This window comes from Haliotis rubra, unplaced genomic scaffold (assembly GCF_003918875.1).
Source record: "Haliotis rubra isolate DU_JTF1 unplaced genomic scaffold, ASM391887v1 Scf272, whole genome shotgun sequence".
Lineage (NCBI taxonomy): Eukaryota > Metazoa > Mollusca > Gastropoda > Lepetellida > Haliotidae > Haliotis > Haliotis rubra.
This window is the reverse complement of record NW_025766803.1, coordinates 1025788-1050112: the sequence shown is the minus strand read 5'-3', so window position 1 is coordinate 1050112 and position 24325 is coordinate 1025788. Positions and strand designations below refer to the sequence as shown.

At 37.9% G+C, this 24325-nt stretch overlaps 1 long non-coding RNA gene across 1 annotated transcript; it reads right to left on the bottom strand.

The window, feature by feature from the left end:
• Positions 1–767: 767 nt before the first annotated feature.
• Positions 768–22633, bottom strand: LOC124280710. Its single transcript, XR_006899751.1, has 3 exons — positions 22506–22633; positions 5214–5218; positions 768–777 (listed from the first exon to the last, which is right to left on the bottom strand). It is a non-coding gene; the product is annotated as an uncharacterized LOC124280710 (long non-coding RNA).
• Between the last annotated feature and the right edge of the window lie 1692 nt (positions 22634–24325).

Here is a 24325-nt window from a genome sequence, read left to right as displayed (position 1 = left end):
TACCCCACCGCCCCCGAAACTTAACTGAAAATACATTCATATATTTAAATATGAAATTGATGAAGCGGGACAATGCCTTTTCTAATGTCAGTTGGGAAGCAAGGTTATCATCTCTGACATTCTAGATAGACTGTTGTTAGTGAGTGACAGAGTTAGTTCAACGCTGCTTTCAACAATAGTTCAGTGGCCCGTTCCTAAAAGCGATCGTAGCGCTAAGGTGATCGTAACTCCCATACTTTAACAAAGACTTACGACTGTCGTAGCGCTACGATCGCTTTGAGGAACGGGGCCCTGTTATATGACGAGAAGCTTAACGTGCGAGGAAAGACCGAAATGGTGTCGGTTTCTTCACCACTTCAGTGACACCCACGAGAACGGGTGTGGAGCTAACTAATCTCGACACGTTATCGGGTGAACCGATATTCGAATTTACATTCATAGGTGCCTGGCGTGCCAAAGGGACACCACTGTGAAAAACGACCTGTGTCTCCTAAGATGACTGGACTGAACGTGTCCCGCGGTAGTTACTCACTCGCCCATCGTTTCATTAAACTTGTTCAACTTCAAGTTATTTCCTGGAAGCTTGCGTCATGAGCACATGAATGCATGCAGTAAATACAACGTAGATATGGTCAATGTACCATGGAGACCACACCAGGCAACAAAAAGCAAAATTATTTTTAATTAAAATTATTTTTAAATATGATTGTGAATAAGTTTGATCGGATGTTATATTGCATACAATAAGTCACGTTTTTACTGGTAGACCCATGTCTACTTTACAGACAGACAGTTTATTTCAGTACTTCAGGCCCAAAGCCCCTAGTAGAAATGAAAATACCAATTTAACATTTTAACATTTCCCACATGATGTACATATTGAAATTCAAAGGCAGTTTACACTTTTCTAACTACAAACACATTTTTAAAAACCACAGCAACAGCATGGATCAGACCTAAATAATCAGAGTTTAAAAGATTTATCGTCAGCTGGCGATATTTAAATCTACCCTGCACCATAGGGAGAAATTTATACCTTAAATTAGAATATTGTTCACACATAGATAAAAACATGATATTCGTCCTCTACTTCTTAACTCTTTTTGGACCTGCATTTACAAGAAAATTATGTAGTGAAATTCTGAATTTACAATATGCTGAAACTAATTATAAGTCTTATCGATTAAAGACGTTAAGTATCCTTCTGTTTGTAACAATGGTTCCACTTTGCTATAATTACTGAGATACAGTGATGAAGAAAGATCACAGTGCCATTGTTGACAAAATATATCCTTTAAATTTTGTTTAAATAAAAATAGAAACAAGTGTGAAGCCCCCACATCTTGAGATATCCATACATATGAAAAACCGGTAACAAAAAATAAATTCCTAATACCTGAAACCCAATTATTCTTGCCTTTGTCATCAAGTATCTTTAACACTGGTGTGGATTTCTATCTGAAGACATTCTTAGTAACTTAATCCAATATACAATTACCCTTAATTGACTGCCTACAAAAATGCTACTGCGGCCAGTTTCACCAAGGATTGCTCTATTACAGGCAAACTTACCAACACCTAGAAAACGTTTAAATATGAAGTATGGACCTTTTCAATCACAATTTAATACTTAGCACCCCATAATTCAAAGCCATATGGGAGAAAAGGCATATTTTGTCCTTAAAAACAGAACTCGCTGTGAGGAAAGATACAAATCTGTTTTCCTGAATATAATATACAGGGGAATAATGCATTTGCTTGCCTGATTAGCTAATTGCTTACATGACAAAGACCACGTCAGTCTTGAAGAAAACATAAGACCTAAACATTCGTAATAAGTGACAACATGTAAGGCAGATGAACCAAGAAACATTTTTCAGTTTTGCAACAACAACACCATTTCTAAAAACAAAAGAGTCTCATTTACCTATTCAGACAATGACCTACCTTTCAGCCGATCCGAATACTCTCGCGTGAAAGTGAAACTAGACATCACAAACAACTATGGTTACGCTGAATTTCAATTTCTTGTTTCATAAGAAAATGTTATTTACAAATGAATATTAATTTTAAACTTTAATAATATCGTATTTCTATATTTTGTGGCGAGGTGTAGGCAGCATGACCTTAACTAAGACGTCACAGACTGCTCCTGTTTGATGAGGTCGTAAAATGATTCACAATGCATCTGGCTCACTGGTTACACCTGTTATGTGGTTTTTTGTGCGCTTATTCACTGTAGTTTTGTAAACGCACAATGTTATTGATATAATATCAAGTCCGTACCAGGCCGCCAAACGTTTTCTAGCGGGAGAGCCTCGTTTTGAGATTTCCACAATTTCCAGGTTTCCGCTTGTCAGAGCTCGCTGTACGACAGAGCACGCTGCACGCCGTGTTTGCAAGGATTAGAAGGAGCGTAGTGTTGCAATGTACAAGTGCTTAGATGTATCAAATAATACTAATTAATAATTATGTATCCAGTTAAATGAATTAGTCTCAAAATTCTGGACTGGTTATTGTACTTAGTTGCGCAATAGGACGGTACCCAGTCAACAGGAAACGAGACTGTTGTGTAATCAATGTTTTGACCTGCATAACATTGGATTTGCTAAGATTTACTTCTAATCCCCATTTGGTACAACAGGATTGTAAGACATTTAACTGTCTTTGCAAGCCATTTACATCATCATCAGCAAAGAGAAGTAGCATTATGTCCGTAATTTCCTGTGTAACAAATATCTCCTGACTTCAGTTGCAATCTCATTTATGAAGAATATAAACAGTAAAGGACGTAGAATACACCCCTGACGTAGTCTTGCACCACTGGATGTTGTTATTTAACTTGTACATGCACTCACAGAAGCAAACATATTTTTTAAAAGCACTGACAGTTTGCCATGGTATCCCTTAGTAATAAGTAAATATATGAGTTTCTTCCTATTAACAAAATCAAAGGCGTTCGTAAAGTCAACAAATACACATTAAAAGCGACCTTTGGATTTGCACTGACATTTAGAAGAAAGAGCTTGTAGTACAAACAAATCATCAACAGTAGAATAATTCGGACGGAAATTAGCTTGCGACTTCGACAATAGGTCATTTACTTCATTCATATTCTTAATCGTTTTTCTATGATTAACATGAAGAGTTTTTATGTAATATTTAGTGGCGAGATACCTAGTTACTATTATCGAGAGGTTATCCTTTCGAGCGAAATAATCATACTGATCTTCCAATTTTCTGGAAATACGATAGTATCTAAAATCTTATTCAAGAATATGTTTCAAATATGGTACAACAAGATCAGATTCACAAGATAGTCAAAGGAACTCTGGGGTTCACTACTTTCACCAGCAGCTTTGCCCGCCTTCAAATTATTAATAGCTTCCTTCACCTCACGTTCCGTGATTTCACCTAACAAAGTTCATCACAGATAGCACATGAATGAGATCGGAGAACTCATCAACAACACAGTCAAACGTATTATTCTCATCAGTTTCTTGTATGGGGTTAAGTAGGTTTCCAAAGTAAACAAGCCAGTCACTTTGAGATATATAACTTCTCGGTGGGCGTCCCTGTATTGCCTTTTTCGTTTTTACTGGTAGACCCACGTTTACTTTACAGGCCTAAGTGGAGTTATTCACATTTTAGGTTAATTTACTCCAACATTGACAGAAATTCGTTTTAAGCAATAAATTACATTTAGTAATAAGTTTCATTAGCGGCACTGTATCCCTGAATCTGATAAACTGATGTGTTTTTCTGGTACAAGTTTGATGTGTGCCAGTGTAGAATTTACAACCACGCTTGTTTCATTAGTACAGTTAGCTTATTAGATCAGGCTGTATTTCACAGTAATAGAAGAAGACAGATATCAGCTGTTCGCCAGGTGCAGGGATAAACACATTCATCGTACACAAGGCCAGCAGGCACGTATGTAACTGGTTTACAATGTGCGTGTTTTGTCTGTGTCTCTGGTGACCTTTTGATTGAAAAGTGGCTGGGATTTCCTGAAACACATGTGTCCTAATGGATTGTTACATGGCAGCAGTCTGGACATTTGACCATTGGGTGGGATGGTTTTATTGACAAAGAATATTGGCGAGACGATGTGTGGGGTTGGGCTTTGGAACTGGCAATGGGCCATAGCGAGACGATTCCTTTCAGTCTGTACCGTTAATTTGAAATATCTGTAAAGACATCAATTTATAAAATTTGTGATATTATTTCTCTACAGTATATTTGCGCCAATCCTCCGCATATTTTAGATACGGAGCAAACCGTGAAGATCAGGAACCATGTCTTATGTGGCGACTAATTCGGGTGGTCAGGCTCGCTGACTAGGTTGATGCATGGCATCGTATTCCATCAGTGTAGATCGATACTCCTTTTGTAAATCACTTGATTGTCTGCTCCAGATTCCATTATTTGCAGACCGCCGTCATATAGCTGGCATATTGCTGATCATGAGTGTGACGTTAAAACAACAAAGAAACAAGACTTCCGAAGTTTACTTAGGACGCAGATGACAGTTTCAGTGTATAGCAAGAGCAGGTTGTTCGTGAATACCGAGATCAGAGGATCGATCATGTCAGCAGTGTTCTTCGCGGAGAGAGCTTCTGAAATTCGCTTACATTCGTCAATACAGTCGTCAATATCTGTGGTAACCTCTTCCGAGTCTGACAGGTATCTAGCTGACTGAGGGAGTGATTTGCTGAGTGGGGAGGTTACGAACATAGGGTCGTAAACAGCTTGCATAAGTATTTGACCTTTGACGGTGAAAAAAATGCTAACGAGTTGCACCATTCAAGAAGACACAATTTAGTCTCTGTTCTAAGTACTTGAAGACTCTGTGCATGTTGTTTGTCCCAAGGAATAATACGGTTGATGAACAACTCCTTTATTGCAACCATGGTTGACTGAAGACTGGAGTCTTTTTATGTTGAGTTCTTAACATTATTATCAGTATTTTTAAAATATTTCTTTATGGAAGTCTTTGAAGTTGGTAGTTAGGGCTTTTGAATTTTGTCCCACTGGAACTTGTGGCTAGATCTGTCGCGAATATGATCTGATAAATCTGACTTTGAGTCAACTTTGCAACCTGAGCTGTAATGTTCTTTAAATCGTGTTTTTAAAAAGCTACGTTACTCTTAGCTGTTCTTCAACAAAGTTCATCGACAATTGGCTTAAAACTCTATACCCTTGAATGTAACATGGTCTTCGGTGACGAGCCAACGTTGCTACAGCTACACCACGGCGCCCGTAACGTGCAGCTACACCATGATGAATCGGTATTGTTACACAAACTTTTTTTTGTTATTGTTTACTTTTCGTTGTTGTAGTCAACGATGGGCCAAGTATGATTTGTAAATAGCTGAGTGGTGGTCATACAGTGGTTGATATCGTGAGCACTACTCACCCATCGGGGCACGATGACACGTATTAAAGAAGATCTCCGCGTTATAGTGGAAGGGACACTACTGGGTTTGCCACTCGGATAGTGATGGATGAGGATACAAAGCAGTCCTGTAAGTATACAGTTTATTTTCTTAATGGATTTCTATAATCTGGTAGGATATGGGTCGGTATTTGCACCTGAAAGGTCTCTTACCAGTAACCAGCTATTTAATGTCCTTTTTTGTGTTCGTTACATGCCGACCCGTGAAGATCCGGGGTAGAATAGGTCTTCAGCAACCCATTCTTGTCATAAAAGGCGACTATGCTTGTCGTAAAAGGCGACTAACGGGATCGGGTGGTCAGGCTCGCTGACTTGGTTGACACATGTCATCGGTTCCCAATTGCGCAGATCGATGCTCATGCTGTTGATCACTGGATGGAGTGGTCCAGACTCGATTATTTACAGACCGCCGCTATAGCTGTGGCGTACAACTAAACTCACTCACTCACTCACTCGTTACATGCCAGTATCCAAGGAATGTTCTTCACGTCCTTTACAAACGATTGGTGATGGATCTGTTTTTGAACATACTAAATATTTTTAATGCAGATGTGCTATGATTCAATTGTATTATAATTAGTGAATGATAGATCATATTGCTTACTTTGGCCACAACAAACAAATACACTGGTCATAACCATGACCATTAAACGCTGATGTTTCGTGTGCAAGTGAGTATTGCTTTACACATCTGTTAGCAATATTCCAGCAATATCACGGACTACTGGCAGAAACAGGCTTCACATGGGATAGAACCCGGGCCTTTTTGGCGTCACAAGCGAGTGCCTTAACCACTAGGCTACTCCACCGCCACCTTAGCAACTGCATTTGCAACATTAACTTCTACAGTTGAATGGGTTTGATAGCACGACACTTTAAGCAGTAAGTCAATTGTATCACGACTCGTCAGCTTGACGTGAAATAAATTCCAAGCCACGTATACACTGAAAACCATGAGCCTGGGTATTAAACGAACAAACCTAGAAACAATGTCGGGCACACCGAGATTCGAGCAAGCGACCACAGGCTCCAGGTTCACCATGCCAACGCTGCATAAGGATGTTGCTTCCTTCCACCTTCTGCAGGATGCATGTGGAGTAACTATTCGAACATATAAGAGGATATTGACCATATCTTTCACGTGATATAAATGGTCGCCCCTGCTTTCTCCAATATTGATTGAGGGAGATTTGCGTCATACTGCTTCATTTCTAATCTTCTATCCTTCAGTAACTATAATAGCCCCGATAGTATACAGACGTTCTGTCAGAATCACCTGTGGATCTCATATTGACGTTTTCTTCAATAGATCATCTTCATCAATACAAAGCAGCAGAAGGATTTGATTCAGAAGATCCCCCCGGGTCATCAATCACTGGCAATTTAAAGTAATCTTTACAGACGGATTTTCAAATTCAACTTTGTTATTTATTTCTACTCTGTTCTGCTGTAGGATTCTTATGACGTGAAAACTGCAACATATGTGGGCGACACCATCCATCATTAGATTTGTTTCCGAATACCTTGTCTTGTTAAGATCAATTATATTCGTGCTACAAGGATGTCGAAGGTTCAAACGGTTCCCTTTACATTATTATTTGGAGTATTCCACAGCTGTCACATTGTGTTTATGTCGATGTAACTTCTATGCATATATTAACGAGAAGATTGCACACATACTTCCCTGTGACACGATGCCACGATATGCTGGAGTAACTAAGCAGCTGTTAAAGGTGTCTGTGCCATCAGGATCTCACTGATGAGTGAGTAATTGCGGACAGGTAATTGAAAGAAAGCATGGTATGTTTGTAAACACCAACGGCTCGGGCTGCTGGAACATCGCTCGACTTGAGTCATCATCCTTGCAGTACAGTCCTGAGTACACGAATCCCTGTATTTATAATAAAACACATTTCCGAAGAATAGGTAACTTTATCAATAAGGTGACAAGTACATTTGGATATCAATACTAGTATTTTGTCTGCTTACAGTCTCTATTGCACGTCGCTTTATCAGCAGTGACCATATTTTATGTCTATTTTATTACATATATTTTACGTTATTATAATCTCGATTAATAATACACCCACATATGTAATCACCTATATCTCTGCAAGATGTTATAGTTAGTGTTAGACCGGTCAACTGTGATTCCAGCACAACGTTCATTTTTCAGAGCCTATCTACTTCCGAACAATATATTGGCGTCAAGGCGAAAATGATTTTTGTTGCAAAACCGAGTGCAGAGATCTCATCCGTATCTGTATACCTGTCTACCACTACATCGTTAGACGTGACAGGTAAGGTCGTAGATATACAGCTCGTGATTTACTGCGTAATGTATGAACTGATGACTAATGAGTATTTGAGTCGTGTATTGATTTGGAAGCCATCTTCTGATCAATGAGGATGAAGCAAGTGGTGGAAGGTCATCACCAAGAAACATCTCCATCATTTTGGTTAATAGACAGGAAGAAAAACTGGGGTTTACATGCAACGTGCAGTCTGGAGGGAGGCTTGTTTGCCGCATCAGAAAGACATAGGAAAGTTTGACTTCAGACAGCAAATTGCGGCACCCTATCACTTTAACCCTCTGTGGACAACATGATATATACAGTCAAACATCTTTGTGTCTTGGTGTATTGCGTATTTAGTCTTCATTTTGCGGTTACCTCCGATATTTCGAAGTAAGTCCCTTAAACTTCGAATAAATAGTGTTTGAATGTGTTTTTGATAAACAAAACGTATAAGGAACAGACTAATAGATAGCAATAGACATTCCTCATGGAATTATAACAGTATATTTCACTGAACAAAGGTATATGTCACCGTTCATGGCAACAATATCATGTTCACAATATATAGTTCCAATTAAATGTAAAACAGTCCCTGTTAAATGTACAGCCATGTAACTGTCACAATCCACGCTTGTTATTTCGTCAGATTAATTGACCTTCACACCAGCCAAACATAGTGGTGGCCATGGCATTTAGTCTCTAAACCATGCACTCTCTGTACTCTCTTGAGAGAAATGTCAAAGGCTTCTTTGGACTTCTTGAAATACCTGAGCTCCGACAAGTGCAGGCGAACACAGTGTGTTTACCTGTTGTATTCCATTGCAATGTAACAATGTAAGTTGGAAGTCGGTCTGGCATGATTGCAGCCATAGTGTGACCATGTAGCTATTGCTTGTACACACACGAGTCTGGCTTAATAAAAATAGTACAAATATACATCCCAGTGCATGATCTTATGACCAACGTTCAAAGTGGTTGGAATACGGTGAAAATCATCGACGAACCAAGACAGGCCATTAGTAGCCTCATCTGATAAAAACCGGTACCTATTCTTGAACACGAAAAACAGTAACTTATGGGTTATTAGATTTCTTCATGAATTAGTTCATCGATTCGCACGCTGAGAACAAAGGTCAGTTAAAAACGATTAAGAATACGTTACAAACACAATATATCGAATCAATCGGTAAACAGAAACATGTCCAAATAATTACAAAGCATATGATTTTTCCCTACCAGTCCAGAGTTCTACATGCATAACGGTAATATTTCAAACCGTGCTTGAAATGAACATTGTTTTAAAAAGCCAATGATTTCAAATAGACAAGTAAGAGGCCCAGGGGTCGCAACTCTACAGAACAAAAGTTCATGTTGAGCTATACGGTAACTTCAGATATGAGTGAGTGAGTATGGTTTTACGCCGCTTTTAGCAATATTCCAGCAATATCACGGTGGGGGACACCAGAAATGGGCTTTACACATTTTAGAGTCAATCCATAAAATTCTAGTTTTGTCTATATTTACTTTCATTCCTGAAAAACGGGCAAAGTCGTCAAAACCTGAAGCAATGCATGCAGACAGCGTTCACATCCATCTGGAGAACAGGTAGTATCGTCGGTAAACTGATTGAATAACTATGTATTCAACATTGTTTACGTGTATTCCTATTATTTCTGCATTATTTCGTATGATTATTGCTAAAATTTCAACACAAAGTATGAAGAGATGTGGTGAAAGTGGAGCTCCTTGACGACAGCCTCTATAGATGTGGAAGTTTGAAGAACCAAAGCCATTAACTAGTACACTTGAAGTTATATTTTTATTTAATACACATACCTAGCTTTTAATGGAATCTCCAAAACTGAAAAAGGTGAGTGTATTTTCGATGAATGACCAGTCTACTGTGTCAAAGGCTTTTTCAAAATTTACAAGAAGTAAAAGTCCAGGAATCTGGTATGTATCGGTGTAATCAATCAAGTCATAAATCTGCTTAATAATATCACCTATCTATCTTCCAGACATAAAGCCCGATTGATCTTCATTTATCAATGTGTCAAGAACAGACTTGATTCGTTTTGAGATAGCCATAGAGGCAACTTTGAAAAATGCTGAAAGTAGTGGCATCGGGAGCCAGTTTTTAATATATTGTTTAGGCTTATCTCCCTTGGGGATACAGATAATAAGTCCTTCCTTTTGAGTCACTGATAGTTCTCCATTTCTGTATTCATAATTTAAAGAACGTATAGGTATTCTCCTAGATCATGCCAGAAGAACTTAAGGAATTCAGCAGTAAAGCCATCTGCGCCTGGACTTTTTTCATTTTTAAGACATTTAAGATCAGTTAAGATTTCATTTTTGCTACGTTCATCTTCGAGGCTGGATGGTACGTTGTGACTCAGTTTTGAAATTTTAAAATTTGTCAGTAGGTCGTCAAGATTTATATTAGAAAGTATATGATTATCATGATTACTATGGAGCTTTTGGTAGAATAGTTTTACTCCATTATGGATATCATCTTGGGTGGTTAGAATGTTTCCATTCGCATCTTCAATTCTTGAAAATGATTTATTTATGAAGTTTCTAGATTCTAAATTTAAGAAGAAATATGATGTTTTTTTATTTGTAAGTTGTGTTTCTTTCTCAATTCTTTCTTTTTTTCAGAAATGAAGGGTAATGGTTTCTTCTCTTATCATCAGTAAAATAGTTTCAAAAAGAAGCTGGCCATTGATACTATATTCGTTTGTCCCAACTTTGTACTGCTGAACTGTTTGGGAAATTATGCCCTTAATTTTCAATACAAATGATTGGTCCTTAACTAAAGAATTGTTAAATTTCCAAAACCCTTTTCCGCGTGATAGGTCTGATAGTGTGAATGTCATTGATATTGCCGAGTGGTCTGATTTGAAACCGGGTTCAATTACTGATTCTGGCCCGAGTTAGGCCTGATAATGTTTCGAGGTTTGTCGGCCCCATACTCATGATGATGGGTTTCAATAAACTGACATCATTGCAGGTTTCAGTGTTCGTGGTAATCAGTGCGTTTCTCGATAGACCACGCTCCAAAATGTGATGTCTAAGGCTTCTGTCTACTTCCGGAACGAACGAGTAGTCCAGTGATTATATATTCGCTCAGTACGGGAGAACTGCGCTTGCATACCTTGGCCTTAACCTAGTTAACCCAATTCTGAAATTATATAACCTTGAAAACGAAATGCAACTTTAAAGTAGGAGATTTTGCAAGTACCCTATACAGTTAGATGTACTGATACTGTAGAGCACAATTAAAGAGTGTACACGAAATAATATCTATGTTCGCCTATCATTGTACTCTACCGGCGTATTGGAGGTGTTGAGTTTATATACTTATCCAACCCATCCAAACGAATGATACTTCCGAGAGCAAAACTAAAACAGATAGATAACTTCCCAGTTGAATTTGGATATGAGACATACATCTATTCATCCCGAATGGAAATACAGATATTATGTATGTTTGTCTCCGTTACTGGCACTAAGGTGGCCACCCAAGTCTGCCCCCTGAAGCCAATAGAGGAATAACATGGGTTTATCCGAGCGACAATTTCCAGTGGTCGGCTTTAGTAGAGCTACTTTGCATAGAACCTTCACACTTCTGTGAAAAACGTTTGCACGGCTACAATATCTACTTGTCATAGAACCCACCGTAACCGTGGAACACTTGCTGTAAAAGAACTATATTTGACATTGAGTAAGTAACAAATCCTTCATAAAATAAGGGTAAAACATTCGTTATCGTGTAAGGCAATATAATGTTTTAAAGGGGTGGGCGGTAGTCTGTGGTTACAGCGTTCGCTCCTCACGACGAAGACCCGGGTTCGATTCCCCTTATGGGTACAATGTGTGAGCCCCATTTCTGGTGTCCCCCACCGTAATAGTGCTGGAATATTGCTTAAAGCGGCTTAAAACTAAACCCACGTACTCCAGTATTAAAGAAACGCTGTATTATACTATCTCTACAGTGCATTAGTCAAACCTGGCATATGATTGCTTGTCATCCCTTTCTGTAAAGAACTGTGAACCAAATTGGTTCCAACAAGTGACAAAACCATTTATATCCGTGCTAAAAGCAGAGAACGATGTACGATTCCAACAAAAGCTACACCTCCTAAAAGCAATCTCACAATTATATCACCATCTCGTTATCTGGTCTCACCTGTACTGACTGCAAGCATGGTCTCTTTCTTCCACTACAAAATGTAATGCCACGCTGTACATTGTCTCTTATTTTTAACTAAGCGCCATTCTGACAAAGTATTAGCAGCCTATCCAACACTAGCAACAATGTGACTGTCACACGATCCTCAACTTTTTCTTCCAGAATTACTTGTTCAATTTCCACAGCTGATACCAAAGCTGCTCTGAAGGCTTTCATCTATATCAAACAAAAATATGAACGTAAAAAAATAATAACGAGCTTGGCAGTTTTTTGTGGCTAGCCTTTCATCCAATAATTACAGAGACTCTAGAACCACAAAAGGAAATCTCTACCTTCTTAATGCAACATTAAATATTATTGATGTCCTCTCGTGTTTGCATAGATGCCCTTGAAACACTACCTACCACTGCTTCTTGTCATTTTATGGCCATAAAAAAATCTTATTGGTCGAATTAAGTTTACTCCTTAACGACTGGAAATAAGTGACGATTTTGGACCTCCTAAATGTGTACGTTTTGATGAAAGGTTTACTGTCGAGCATATTCTTTTTAGGAGACGATATATTGTCCATCACGCTGTCATTGTGCTTGGGCTGACCTACATTTGCTTCAACAAACAAAATGTTGTTTGTGGAAACTCCTGAGTATATAAGATAAGGTAAATCTCTGAAAGAAAGGTCGCAAACAAACTCACTCTAAATCGCACACATGTGCACAAACCTACACTCCAACTTCATGCACACTTTCAATATCTTTATGGGGTAGAGACTTAGAAGATATGAAGTATAATTCAAGATTTCGTGGGCAACCAGACGAAAAACATTTTAAATCAAACCTGGCTGCTGAACGAACACCTGATCACTACCGTTGAGTAGTGTGTTATTATGCTTTTATATTGCCTTCTAAACATAAGCTATTTGTTTGTTTATTACTACTACACATTAACTTTCAGCCCAATATGGCCTCCGAACGACGCCAGTTTTACTAATCAGCTATGAACAATAATGTACGATTTCTATTGGTGGTGGGTCATGGCATCCTGTAATGGTTTCTGTTTCTGTGGGAAACATGCGTATTTGCAGAGTGGTCAAATTAGAGAGTAGTGAAATCCAGTACGGCTGCTAAAGACAGCAAATTGTGGCATGCATTCGCAAACAAACAATATGCAACATATTGGCATTTATGATCATTTCTTTGCAAAACCAGTGAAGATAGGTTTTCTAAATCAAACAATTTTAGAATTTTTTTCATTACATTTAAAATCCAATATTGCAGTTGAAAGGGTATTAAAGTCAACCTTTGCTCATATAGTTTCAAGAGAGATGTCCCTGGCAGATTCGGTGTGTGACAAAATGTACGAAAGCATTATCATATCATCTCAAAGGGTTCACAGACTGGTCAACAGAGGTATATTTCCCCAAAGTCAATTACATGCATTAGCTACCTTAAATGACCATATATTACATGGCCACAAAATTATTGATGCACATAATGCAATGTTCAATCAAAAGTATATTTGTTTTTGCTTTTGCCTCTCTTTAGCAAATCAATCTTCCGTCTGCAAACAACATATGAAAACATTTGAACAGGGCTCGTCCATATTAAAGCTTTCTAACTTGTAGCTAGAACATTCTGACATGAAACATTTTGCCAACGAGGGTGTTGTCAGAATGTCTTTTACAAGATTCTTAGGCCGATTTATACACTGTATTGACAGGAAAACAAATCTATGCTTTGACAGCGATAAACAAAACTGATACTGATACTGATAAACTGACACAGTTGCATTTTTGTTTTTCATTTATTTCTGAAGTGTTCAACATTGTTAGTGTAAAATTCATCGATCAGAGAAACCATCTCATAGAACATTAGGAGTGTGTCGTCGATGTTAACGTCGTGTATGTATTCCTGTTCTAACCTTCAGCTGTGAACTGTTAAAACTGTGAAAATAATGTCGTAGTGCTATTTTCTCTGTCAACATAATCTAAAAATATATTCTTTTCTGTTGTTACTCTATCACACTTCTGTTTTCCTTGGTAATAATAATCCGTCTTGTTGGTCTTCTTTCACAGCCTATGTTTTCTGTTGATATTCTGTGAACTTTAATACTGCGAAAATAATGTCGAAGTGTTATTTTCTCAGTCAACATATGATCTAAAATTATATTCTGTTCTTTTCTCTATCACACTTCTGTTTTACTTGGTAATAACAACCAGTTACAATTGTACTTTGGTTGGTGGTCGTCTTTGCCAGCGCTATTGTTTCTGTTGATATTCTGTGTGGGTTTGCCTTTTCTCTGTTAATTGTCCGTTTCATTTCTTTTTACTTGTTAATCTTCAGCCTTGGTGGTGTTTTACCCGCTTGTATTCTTGTGTTATTTGCTCTGTTAAAATTGTCACAGATCTATTTTCACACGAAGATTGTAATTTTGTTATAATAATATTAATTAAACATTGTTCAATCGTAATGTGACAGTGATATCCATTGTAAAACAGTGTTGTAATCGTACTATATTGTCTCTGTTAATATTCAGTAAAATGGAGTGGTGTGCTAGCTGTCATATTTACATTTGGAGATATGTATAATCCGGGAGCGCATGCCGATGCAGTATAATATATTCCAGCATCATTATTTCGGTTACTTATTTCATCTCACATCAAACCCGTGAAGATTTGGGCAAGAATTGGTCTTCAGTAACCCAACAAACGAGATCGGGTGGTCAGGCTCGCTGACTTCGTTGACACATGTCATCGTATCTCAGTTGCGTAGATTGATGCTCATGTTGTTGATCACTGGATTGTCTGGTCCAGACTCGATTACTTACAGACCACCGCTATATAGCTGGAACACTGCTGTGTAGACATTCGTCTGAGAAGATCGATATTTTCACACTCAGTACCCAGGCAGGGGTTGTTATGGAATCCTAACAACTGTTGCTGGTAGCTGAATATTAATTTCTCTGGCTTCATTACCATTACAGCTGTTATTTTACTTTCTTTATCCTTCTAACTGTAAAGCAACTGCATATGTACTCCTGCTCTATGTTGTACTGCCATTGTAGTTACTTTCTGGTAATGTATACTGATCTATAAACTAGTTAATTGTACAATACAGTATCTTATTTATTAGAAAGCTTCCCTGTTTGTTGGATTCCCTATTACTTGTTTGAGTGGCATTTAGATAACGTTGTTAGTAGCTACACCGAAACGTCGCTCATATTATATTAAAGAAGTTGTATATCCATAGAACTCTCCTCGGATTCCCTATTGACAGGTGACAATATATTTATAACAAACTGTCAATATTAACTATCATATTAGTAATTTTAACGCCAAGCTGCCAACATATTCACTAACTTTCAGTTCAAACTTCAAACACCGATTAATCTACTGGACTTCAATAAGAAACGAACAACACGATTTCGCCAGTTCTACGTGTCAAACAAACACAAGTAGTCATGCGATTCACCATTCCAATATAGCATATCAATCTCACGCTATGGCAAAAGGAAATTTATAATATTAATTATTAAACTTAATAGAACCACGTTATTTACCAGTAAAGTAACCATCAAAATTCAATCTACTGGCACAGGATATTAACTGCAAAGGCCAAACAGTGATTCATTATAAAACCAATTCAGTTTACCCTAAAGGAAATGCGATTCAAGAAGCTCACCTAGAAAAAAATGTAATTGAGCAGCTCACTATAAATACGATAGTTTGTAGCTGTTGAATTTCAGAGTAACTTACGCATCTTATTTTGAAACCAAGCGGGTCTTGGGCATATCAGTGATACATTATGCATTATATCTCCACTATAGCCTAGTGTAGTAATATTTTGACGCATTGATCTGTGGTAAAGTTTCCAGTCACCCCGAAGGCAAAACGGTCTAGATGTCGGTTGATGGTGTGTATTCGTAACAGCAGCCCTTTTCTTTTCATTTCCTTTTTACCCCTGAAGATCCAGGTTAGAATTGGTCTTCAGTAACCAATGCTTGTCGTGAGAGGCTGACTAACGGGATCGGGTGGTCAGGTTCACTGACAGTTTGATACATGTCATCGTGTCCCAATTGCGTAGATCGATGCTCATGCTGTTGATCACTGGATTGTCTGGTCCAGACTCGATTATTTACTGCCATATAGCTGGAATATTGCTGAGTGCTACAAATTCATAATGCAGGATCATAATCGGACTGGGTCCATATGTGAGTCTCCTTGAGGAAATGTATATGATCACTGTGTGGTTCTGGAAGTGTTGTAATTGTCATGCTAACATTTCCACCGCGAAAAGTTGCGCACCTGGAAACATCGTCGGTAGGAATATCCTATTCACCATGATTATCACCCCTGGTTGGCGATCCTTTTTCCTGATGCATTTTTTATGTTGAGACATTAATTACCATATCCTGGTACTGCTGTGGTAGTATAGCATGTGCATGTACATAGTTAGATTCGGATGTCAAATAGAAGTTGTTTACTTTGGTTTTGTTCTACTTTATGCAATTGTCCATTGACACCACTATACATGTAGTTCATAATCGGGGGCATTTTTTCTTTCATTTGATACTTTGCAACTAGAATTATGATAAACACTGAACCATTTCCCTTTATTTGACATAGCATACTTCATTTCTTCACTGGGTTCAGACTGGTAGCTTGTCATGTTGGGCTGTAGTGTAGTGTAGTGTAGTGTAGTGTAGTGTAGTGTACTGTAGTGTAGTGTAGTGTAGTGTAGTGTTGGTGTAGTGTAGTGTAGTGTAGTGTAGTGTAGTGTAGTGTAGTAGTGTAGTGTAGTGTAGTGTAGTGTAGTGTAGTGTAGTGTACTGGTAGATTGTCATGCTGTAGTGTAGTGTAGTGTAGTGTAGTGTAGTGTAGTGTAGTGTAGTAGTGTAGTGTAGTGTACTGGTAGATTGTCATGTTGGGCTGTAGTGCTGTAGTGTAGTGTAGTGTAGTAGTGTCATGTAGTGTACTAGTAGTGTAGTGTGTGTAGTGTAGATTGTCATGGTGTAGTGTAGTGTGTAGTGTAGTGTAGTGCTGGTAGTGTAGTGTGTAGTGTAGTGTACTGTAGTGTAGTGTACTGGTAGATTGTCATGTTGGGCTGTAGTGTAGTGTGTAGTAGTGTAGTGTAGTGTACTGGTAGATTGTCATGTTGGGCTGTAGTGTAGTGTAGTGTAGTGTAGTGTAGTGTAGTGTAGTGTAGTGTACTGGTAGATGTCATGTTGGGCTGTGTAGTGTGTACTGGTAGTGTAGTGTAGTGTAGTGTAGTGTAGTGTAGTGTAGTGTAGTGTAGTGTAGTGTACTGGTAGATTGTCATGTTGGGCTGTAGTGTAGTGTAGTGTAGTGTAGTGTAGTGTAGTGTAGTGTAGTGTAGTGTAGTGTAGTGTACTGGTAGATTGTAATGTTGGGCTGTAGTGTAGTGTAGTGTAGTGTAGTGTAGTGTAGTGTAGTGTAGTGTAGTGTAGTGTAGAAGACAACACAGATATGGTTTGATTCCAATGAAGGGCGCATTGTCTTAAGGCAACTGTCTTGAAGAACAACGAAATGTAGTGTGCGCAGAAGGCCGTCGAACACAGAGATATTGTGGAACAAACACGTGCGACACCTGTGTCATGTGTACAGGAGGTGGTGGGGTACCCTTTTGTTTAAAGCGTTCGCTCGTCACGCCGAAGGCCCGGGTTCGATTCCCCACAATGGTACAATGTGTGTCCTCGTGGTATTGCTGGCATATTTCTAAAACGGCGTAAAACCCAACTCACTCACTCTAGTGTACAGCTTAGTACCATCATAAACATCGTCAAAGTCTTCGAATCATAAATTAACTGAAGCCTTATGCCAGAAAAGACTCAATAAGTTCAACTATTCCAACACACCCAACATCCTACTTAACTCGATCGTTGTCAGCTGTCGATGTATGTTATGTTTTATATCAACTTGTTTTTGCCTGGCTTACATTGCCCTTACTATTTGAAGGCAGGAAATGTTCAAAGGAAGTGCTTCCCAGCTGTCTCCTAAGAAACTTTGCTGATTTTATTTCTTCATGCTCTTCTTGAGTATATGTAGGTGTTGACGGTATAGCCTCACGCTTTTACACCCTCGTGTTTATGGAGTTTCTAGGGTATACATTAGGGCTGCGCAGTTTAACCGGTTTACCGGAATTTACCGGTTCAGACATGAAAACGATACGTATTGCGATAGCTGATCGAAAACCGGTATTTTGACCTGCACTTGGAAAACTTTGTCACACACGGAAATCTTCGGATATTTCCGTTTTTCACACCGGAAGCCAAGTTAGGTTCGGTCTTAAGTTACATATTTACTCATTAATGATCAGTGATCTCTTATATGTCCTGACCAGGTCAAGTTGCTGTCTCAGGGCTTGTTTTGAGAGTGGAGAAACTAGTCCAAAGTAGTATACGTAACCACTGTGTTGATGTTAAATTATTCTTTTCTTTGTTTCATTTGTGCCAAATATTAGTAATTACATTTTCATTTTGTCATGATTAAAAGTTTATATTAAAGCTTAATCAAGCATACTGATTTTGTTGAGTTTTTGCTTTATAAATCAAGCGTTAACTCGATTATAAGTAGTTTGGGTTGTTGGGTTTTAAAAAACCCAAACTTCTTGCAATACATTGCAATACATATCGCAATATATCACAATATGAAAATTCTCTGCAATACCCACCCCTTGTATACATGTCTGAGTCATGAAACATCAGTACAGTCTTGACACCAGCGTTCTCAAAAAGGGCAAGTGTGTCCTCGCCTACTGGTAGCAGTCTCCATGACATGTTGAGCATCTTCGAGAGTTGATGTGATACTGTCAGTGCCAGAATGCACAAATCATACTGATGAAATAACTTTTTTTTTGTCAAGCCAGCTGAAACCCTTGACTACTTGAATACGTAACTATCTGACAGATTCAGTAGTGGGGTCGTACTTGTGGTTTAGATCGTCCCAATCTTCTTCCTGAGGTCATTACACACGAGTCAAACATCAAAGAGTCGACTTCCAAACTGTTGTTGTTGAAGAGTGAGTGATGAGTTTAGTTTTACGCCACACTCAGAAATATTCCGGCTATATGGCGGCGGTCTGTAAATAATCGGGTCTGAACCAGACAATCCAGTGATCCACAGCATGGGCATCGATCTGCGCAATTGGGGTACGATGGCATGTTTCAACCAAGTCAGCAAGCCTGACCACCCGATCCCGTCAGTCGCCTCTTACGACAAGCATGGGTTACTGAAGATCAATTCTAATCTGGATCTTCACGGGTCGATGTCATACGAAATAAAGTGACGTAACGCCGTCATGTGCTGTCTGTCTGGAACGACCAGTGATCAGGAAGTAACTTTCCATATTGCGAGTGTCACACAATTTAAATAGTTTCACGATGCGGTTAAGACCATCAACAAATTACAAATGCGAAAGATAAGGAGTTAATTTAAAAGATATTTTTTATTTACTTCCACAGTTTGTCAAGCCATCCAGTACAAGATAAAATAAATAGTCCTAAGTGTTTCCTAAGTAACACATTGTCACCGATGTAAATAGCCTAATCTGGAAGGTTCACTGACCGGTCACATCAAGCTGCTAACCTAACACACTGACGAATCCATACAAGTCCGTCTCCACTGTTCGCCTGTTGACGTTCTTTGTGATCGAATTATTTGTACAATTACTTGTTTATGATATTTTCCAGGAAACGATTTGATTGGTAGGTTGGTTTGTAAAACACCACACTAAGCAATATAGCTTGAGTTCTTGAGTTGAGTTGAGTATTACGACGCATTACTTCAGCCATATGGCGGCAGTTTGAAAATAATCGTCAAGAATATTTCTCTGGGCTAAAACGCAGATATGCATCGCTTTGCTGCAACATAAAGCGCGCCTGTGTCAGTTATATTCAGACTACAGCTTGAACGTATTTCGTTACAGTGAGATTCTTAATCACACTGTTTTAATGGGAAAGCTTCTTTAATTGCTTGAAGAAATGTTAAACATTACCTTAGATAAGTTAAATATGTGTTATAGCCAATGACATTTGAAGTTAATATTCTTTGCTAGTATTTCGATGGTTCCTTAACTGGGAAATAACGTGGTTTCATAAAGTTTAAATACTGATATTATAAATTTCCTTTTGCCGTAGCTGAAGATGAAGTGATATATTGGAATGACAGGTAAAATTTGTGAAATTGTGTTGTTCGTTTTTCTTATTGAAGTCCAGTAGATTAATCTATGTTTGAAGAGTGAATGAGTTAAAATGACTAATATGATACTCAATACATACAGTTTGAAATAAATAAATTGTCACCTGTCAATAGGGAACTATGGGTGAACTATTGTGTGAAGTCAACAAATAGGGATGCTGTCTAATAAATAAAGTACTGTACTGTACAATTAACTAGTTTATAGATCAGTAAAAAATGTTATAAAGTAACTACAATGGCATTACAACACAGAGCAGGAGTACATATGCAGTTGCTGTACAATTATCAGGGCAGTAGAAATGAAAATGGTAATGAAGCCAGAGAAATTAATATTCAGTTTTCAGCAAGACAAGCCTAGTCTGTATATTGAGTGTGGTACAAATAGTAATGATGGAACATGCTCCCGGATTGCACTTATCTCCAATGTAAATATGACACCTAGCACACCACTGTATGTTACTGAATTGTAACAGGAACAATATAATATGATTACAACATTGTTTTACAACGATTATACCTGTCACTTTACGATTGATGAATGTTCAATTAATATTATTAAAAGAGAAAATGACAATCTTCATGGTAAAATAGATCTGTGACAATATTAACAGAGCAAATAGCACAAGAATACAGGCAGGTAAAACACCACCAAGGCTGAAGATGTAAAAAGAAATGACACAGAAAATTAACAGAGAAAAAGCAAACCGATACAGAATATCAACAGAAAACATAGGCTGTGAAAGAAGACCAACAACCAAAGTAGAACTGTATCGGTTTATTATTAGCAGAAGTGTGATAAGCAGTAGTGTGATAGAGTAACAATTATGTTGACAGAGTAAATAGCACTACGACATTATTTTCACAGTACTAACAGTTCACAGCTGAAGTTAGAACAGGAATACATACACGACGTTAACATCGACGACACACTCCTAATGTTCTGTGAGATGGTTTCTCTGATCGATGAATTTTACATCAACAATGTTGAACACTTCAGAAATAAATAAAAAACAAAATGCAACAGTATCAGTTTATCAGTATCAGTTTTGTTTATAGCTGTCAAAGCATAGATTTGTTTTCCTGTCAATACAGTGTATAAATCGGCCTAAGAAGCTTGTAAAAGACATTCTGACAGCACCCTCGTTGGCAAAATGTTTCATGTCAGAATGTTCCAGCTACACGTTGGAGTAGCTTTTATATGGACGAGCCCTGTTCAAATGTTTTCATATGTTGTTCACAGACTGAAGATTGATTTGCTAAAGAGAGGCAAAAACAAAAACAAATATACCTTTGACTGAACATTGCATTATGTGCATCAATAATTTTGTGGCCATGTATTACAAGGTAATTTACGGTAGCTAAAGCATGTAATACAAGGTAATTTACGGCGGCTAATGCATGTAATACAAGGTAATTTACGGTAGCTAATGCATGTAATACAAGGTAATTTACGGTAGCTAATTCATGTAATACAAGGTAATTTACGGTAGTTAATGCATGTAATACAAGGTAATTTACGGTAGCTAATGCATGTAATACAAGGTAATTTACAGTAGCTAATGCATGTAATACAAGGTAATTTACGGTATCTAATGCCTGTAATGCAAGGTCATCTAAGGAAATTAATGCATTTAATGCAAGATCTTTTAAGGGAGGTTATGTATGTAATGCAAGGTCAAGCAATCGTGTTTGCCCGAAAGGGGATGGTAGGTGTCCTCCCATTACGCAGACAGGCAGTTCGCAGACGCCTTAAAACAAACAACATATACGGTTCAAAGAACTGATTAGCTACTCCCTGTTACCTACACATTATAATGGAATAGTCCAAATAAAAACACAAGAAAAAAGCTGAAACTATAACATTTACATTGAAATATAGCCGAAAAGATTTGAATTTTGAATTTTGATTGCTGCAATATTTAAAAACAGTTGCTTTTCATAAACATTTCAGTCTAACCTTCTCGTCTAACGGGAGTTGTCATCATCACATTGTCAAGAAGACATATAGAACTATTGGAGCATTTCAGAAATTAAAGTTCCCACTAAACAGAAAGACACCAGTTTTTCTTCAGGATTTACTCCCACCTGTACTAGTCAACCGGACAATCTATGAGTTAAGAAACTAGGATAATTTTAGCCAACCATGTACAAGACTGAGGTACTCAACATCTTTTATTCCATCAGCAGTTAAAATGTGGAATAATATTCCCTCAGCTATTAGAAATTACGACTCTGTTGCATCATTTATATCTTATATCCACGTGAAACAAAAATGTTTACCTAAATATTATTCATATGGAATAAATAGGTTAAATGTTTTGCACACAAGATTAAGATAGATGACAAATACGCTTAATTATGAATTATTTAGAATAAATATGCAAACAAATTACGCATCATGTCAACGTGGCCATGGATGTGAGAATATTTTTCATTACTTCCTTGAATGTTGATTGTATACTATTCAAAGAGATAAACTGTTACAATCTTTAGAAAGTATTGTTAAAATTAAAACATTGATATCCTATTATTGGGAGAGGGCTTTTTAAGTTGGAAAACTTATGCTCAATTCTTGTCTTGAATGAATAAAATATGTTGCCATCAATAAACACAATCAAACCGCTCAGTGACAAACCTGTTTTTATATTTGATAATAATTGATAGTAAAACTGTTTTGAGAAGAGAAGACAGATTATCATTTAATCACAACAATGTTCTTTTTACGCACAATTAAACTTCTCAGTAACGAACCTGTTTTAGACTCACCCTACTCTACTCACTAGACAGTGGACTGTTCCATTATACCCGTAGGTGTTACCCTAATTAACCTTCTACTCAGTGTCTGTCAATTGACTGCCTGTCAAATGGGTGTCTGTCAAATGGGAGATAACCTGATGGTATGTTGTGTATTTATACATCGGGTAAGCTCAAATGTTACATCAGGGACAAGCGAGGCCCCAAATGCCGGCTATTTACTGGAAATAAAAATTAACTTGAAAACTCCCCACATATCCCAACTTATTGTTGAAGAAATGGAATAGAATCGATTTTAGCCTTTAGTAACCTTTATATCTAAACATTTATATATATAACCCGTCCTTATGAGCAACAACACTTTAGTAAAAATTAAATCATGGATGGATAACGGTGTCACGAGGAACCGAGAACGGCGCAACGGTCACAAATTAGTTGAAGATTATCAACGTTTGTCTCGGATGGTATTTTGATCGGTGAAAGTGTTCGGATCTTGCTTCCAGAAACGCCTGGCCCTGGTCAAGCATGTTGTACATGTCTCATTGGGCACATGGCTTTGGGACAATACACCTCCGTGGACCAGGCAGTGAGTCCTTTATGATAATACGATAATGGAACATTAACCTTCTAGGAACTCACAGGACGTTTGCGTTGTAACTCCCAAGGAAGGCGAATTAAAATCTTTGATCGAATGTTGAAGATGATTCCCTGCTATTATCATTCACTCAATGAAAATAATGGACCTATTATTAGAGCTCTGAGCTGAAGGTCTGCCAGTAATATTGTATTTGATATTGTAACAAGGATAATTCTATGACTAGATATTATTCAGATATTTTTGTTTTGACCGTTGATCCCTCAAAATCCCAAGACTATAGGGTCAGTTACTAAGGGCACATCTTTCAAAATGAATCCATTTTTACTTTTTTGGGGGGCAGCAAATATCTCCCAAACCAATATCAATTGACATACAAATGTGGTATGCAACACAGGAATTAGACTATGTCAGAGGTTCCAGAGGTTTTGGGTTTTGGTGGGCTTTCTTACATTTTTTTCAGATAACGAATCTGTTAGGAACGTCTCTTCTGAAACTATATGAACAATGGGTGACATACACTAGGGGTTGTGACAACACTGAAAGAATCTGCACACAAAGTTGACGCCGAGGTTTTTACACCCGGTCACAGGTGGGCTCGATCCCGACACCTCAAGCTCGCTGGATCATTAGCCTGGCGCCTAAGATTGCTCACCCACCATGTAATAAACAAGACAATAGCTTTCATGGTAAGCATATGAAAGCATCATAACATATGTATGCGATTTAGCGTGAGTTTGTTTGCGATCTTTCTGTGATAGATTTACCTTACCTTCTATGCTTGTAGGTTTCTACAATTAATATTTTGTTTGTTG